The sequence below is a fragment of the Mus caroli genome, chromosome 10 (assembly GCF_900094665.2).
Source record: "Mus caroli chromosome 10, CAROLI_EIJ_v1.1, whole genome shotgun sequence".
Taxonomy (NCBI): Eukaryota; Metazoa; Chordata; class Mammalia; order Rodentia; family Muridae; genus Mus; species Mus caroli.
In genome coordinates, this window is record NC_034579.1 from 43,923,304 (window position 1) to 43,928,027 (window position 4,724).

A 4,724-nucleotide genomic window follows, 5' to 3' on the forward strand; every position below is an offset into this window, starting at 1 on the left:
TCCTTAACCACCAGAGAAATACAAATCAAAACAACTTTGAAATTCAATTTCACACCTGTCCAGACGGCTAATATTAAAAAAGAAGGAAAGACAGACAGACAGACAGACAGACAGACAGACAGACGGACAGAAAGAGAGAAAGAAAGGAAGAGAGAGAGACAGAGACAGAGACAAGAGAGAGACAGAGAGGGAGGGAGGAAGGAAGGAAGGAAGGAAGGGAAGAAGAAAGAAAGAGAGAATGGGGGCTACTGTGTGAAATAATGAAAAAAATATACAAACAAAATACAAACAAAAATAGATGAGAATATTTTCAAAAAGTAAAAGACCATCGTGCTAAAGTCTAAAGACTCAGAGAAACAAAATGACAAGATGGATTTAAGGAGGGGATACAACAAACTCCCAGTAAGGGGAAATAGAATAGATTTTGAAAGTGGACTTCATGTGGGTTTGGTTGAGAACAAGAATGATCAGGCTCGGAAAGAGGACGGGAGAAACAACTGGAATTGAGAGGCATTTTGCAGATGAGGGGGAAACCTAGTACAGTGGAAACTCCAAGAGTAACAAAGACTCCTAGTAATGTGGGACCTGGAGCCTGAACTATCCATCTTCTGAAACTAGGCAACTCCTCAGGTGGAGGGATTAGAACACTGACTCAGCCACAAAACCTTCGACCTACAGATTTTCCTGCATGCAGATTGTGCTGAATCCAAAGCCTAGCAAAATCATCATCAGGGACCACAGATACCTCATAGAACAACTAGTGGGAGCAAATGCAGACTCACCCAGTTCAGGGATTCTTCTGAAAGAGGAGAGTGATCAGAGGAACCAGAGGTTTCAAGGACGTACCAGGAGAACATCGCCTACAGAATCAACTGCCTGGCACTCACGGGAGCTTACAGAGAACAGGGGGCCTATAGGGTTTTGTCCTAGGCACTCTGTATATATGTTATGGTTTAGTAGCTTGGTATTATTGTGGAAATCCGAAACATCTGAAATGGAACTGTTCCTAACACCTTTGACTATTTGTGTGACCCCTTTTCCTCGGACTAGATTGCCCCATCCAGGCTTGCTTTGCTTGTCTGTCCTTTATTTTGTAGCTTGTTTTGTCATGTTTGCTTTATGTCCCTGAAGGTCTATGTTTCTCTGAAGGGCAGAGGATTGGGGGTGGATATTAATGAAAGAGGAGGCATGTGGTCTTGAGGCAGGATTGAGGGAAGGGGAGAAAGAGTAAACTGCCTGCTATAAAATATATGAAAGAAGAAAAAAGTAAATAAATAAAAAGAATCCTTGTTGTAAACCGGCTAAGGTATTACCATATTAATCTGAAAATGATGATGAAGCATGATCCAAAGTGGGGCTTTGGATAAAGTATCTAAAACAAATTCTTATTGTATATACTGAACAATATCTGGGATCCATCTCAATTTCAGGTGAATATCAGATAGTCAAAATGTAAAAGTAAATAGCAATAAAAGGTGACTCAAAGAAATAGTGATGCAGATTAGTCATTAGGAAATTATACATCTTAATTTAAGCAATAACTTTACATTATTTTAATAACAAATGTTTCAAGTAGCTTCACTTGATAGGATATAAACATATGTGGTCCAACTGTTTTTTTTAATAAAAATAGATATAAAACTTGATGACATAAATAAAGGTGAGTACAAAGAATAAATCCTACGTATGTACCATGTGAACTAAACTGATTTCTTCATATCACATCATATGTTCATTATACATATATATATATATATACATGTACATATGTATATATGAATACACACACACATATATGCTAGAGTTAGTTTGAGCTCTCTTGTGAAGTAATAAAATACTGCTACATGGTAGAAAATGGTAATGTGACATTATCAAGTATTAATACATTAAGTAATGACCCTCTCGGTAAATTTTCCACAGGCACAAGAAGCCATTGCAAAGTAATAAACTCCTCTGGCTTTATTGTAGACCTGGGAGCTGTTTCACTATTGCAAAACACACAAAATAGAACATTTATTGCTATTATGCCAAATAAATGAAGTGAAACAACAAAGAGGCCTTTAAATGAACTGTATTTTATGGCTGAAGCACACAGAAGATTAAATGAAAAACTAACTTGGAATTCATTCAGCCATTTTACTTATTCATCTGAATATGTGACAGAGCACAATGCAACCACACTGATGCAGCCTCTGGTTGCTGCGCCCTGTTTTCGTAGTAGAATTATGAATGAGCTAAAGCTAAATAACAAAATAGGAGATATGATCTGATTATACACTTTCAAGTACAAAAGGAAAAGAATAAAATGTACACATTTTCCAGCCCCATTGTACTTACAATACAGAGAGGTTTCAGTTTACTTGATATGTGGCTGATGTTTAAGAGAAATCCACAGCCACGTAAACGTATTTTTAAATATCCTGTTTATACTTGTGAAAAGTCTAGATAACAATCTTCAGAAATGCTATCATTGTTTGGAGAATATAACTTTTGAATTTTAAAATGTTTTTATGTACAACAATAATTTTACATATTAACAACACTAACAGGATGATTTGATACAGTATTATATGGAAGAAAGGGGAAGGAAGAAGAGAATATTTTTAAAATACAAAGCCTTTCTTCTGATAACACTTGTTTATTTTTAATCAGTAGCTCAAGGTGATAAATCTATCATTTTACTTTGAGTGGTCATTACTGCAATGGGAACTAGATATAAGTGGTTAATCTTATTACTTTGTTTATATCTTTATAAATGATATCTGTCTTATTTTCTTAATTTAGGTCTAAGTTTGTGCATTATATTTATAATTGTAAAAAGTGACTGTCCCACAAAAAAAATTACTGATTTAAGGATGTTAATTTTCTTATACTGACATCATCATTGATTCTGGGTTGAGACAGTAAACACTGTCCTAAGCTTATATTTGTCATATACATTTTAAAGATCTATGTAACAGAATGTTTTACAATTATTATTACAATCATGTTGTTTTAACCTATCTTCTAGCTAACAGTATCACATACATTTTGGCCAACAATAGTTCTCAGAATCTTTGAGTTAACTTCTCACTAAACTTTCCCTTCCATAATAATAAAACTAGAAGCAGAACCCTACCAGTATCCAGATGACAAATAACTTCTGCCTCTCTTACTCTTGCTGTGTTATGTCCTAATCTTGGGCTTGTTTAACTGAGACGCTAAGATTTTTTTTTTTTAACCTTTAAAGATTACATTTTATTGTACAAGTATTAATTTAAAATATCTATAGAAAGGAAAACTGAACTTATCAACTCATGCATATTTCCAAATCAGTCATACTTATACTATATGTAAAGTGGTAAAAAACCCAGCATATAAATTGCATCCCTAGATGCCTGTCTCATTACCAATTCCAAATGTTCAAAATGGCCCAGTCTTCTTTGTCTAAAGTTTACAGAGATGAAAGTATAAAGTATGTATTTTGTTGCTCTTGAGACGCTAAGATTCTAAAGCACAAATTTTAAAGGGAGAAGAGAGGGATTATGTTAGTACCACAGACAGGACAATTCTAGTTAATGATATAAACTGACACATACTTGTTTTCTTTTTTAAATTATCATCATCATCATCATCATCATCATTTCATCTTTCTTTTTAACAGTCCAGTTGTTGTCCCCCTCAAGGTCTGCTCTCTGACAGTTCCTCATCCCATTCCTCTTCCCCCATCACCAATAGGATGTCCCTCTACCTCTCACTCTACCAGACCTCCTCATTCCCTGGGGTCTCAAGTCTCTCTCTAGGGTTAGGTATGTCTTTTCTCACTGACACCAGACCAGGCTGTCCTCTGCTGTATGTCTGTTGGGGGGTGGGACCAGTGGTCATATTAGCTATGTTGCTTGGTGGCTCAGTGTCTGAGAGATCTCAGGGTCCCAGGTTAGTTGAAACTGCTGGTATTCATATGGAGTTGCCCTACTCCTCAGCTTCTTTCAGCCTTTCCCTAGTTTAATCACAGGAGTCACTAACTACAGCCCAATGATAGGGGTAAATATCTGCATCTGTCTCATTCTGCTGCTTGTTGGGCTTCTCAGAGGGCAGCCATGTTAGGCTCCTGTCTGCACACCAGAGTATTACAATAGTGTCAGACCGTGATGCCTCCCCTTGAGATGGATCACAATTTGGGCCAGTCACTGAACCTGCTGTCCCTTTGGCTCATCTCCATTTTTGTCCCTGCAGTTCTTTTAGACAGGAACAACTATGGTTCAGAGTTTTTGACTGTGAGATGGTGTGGAAACTAAAGGGGGTCGGGGAAAGAGGGGAAAGGGAGGATAGCCCACGTCCAGCCAGAGTTGCTCCTATGCTCTGGGCAGGCAGACATCGGAGGGATGCCAAATGCTTTCCACTTGGCTCCAGGTGGGCATCTAAGCCTCTGACCCACTCAACAGGGGGGAAGGGGGGGTTGACGAGGGGCAGCCCCCGACATTCCAGAGCAACACCCTATGCCCCAGGGTTATAAGGGAGAAGGCTGAGGGAGAGAGGTTCCCACACAGGCAAGAGTAAGCGCAGCGAGCCTTAATGAACAGAGACAGTCTATATGGTTTTATAGCTTTATTATAGAAAGTCACGGAGAAAGGAGAGAAGGTGGAGAGAGAGAGAGAGAGACCAGTCATGGCCAAGAGGAGAGAAGGGGGAAAGAGAAAGAGAGAAGAAAGGCTAGAGAGTAAGAGGGAGAGTGTGAGAGGAGA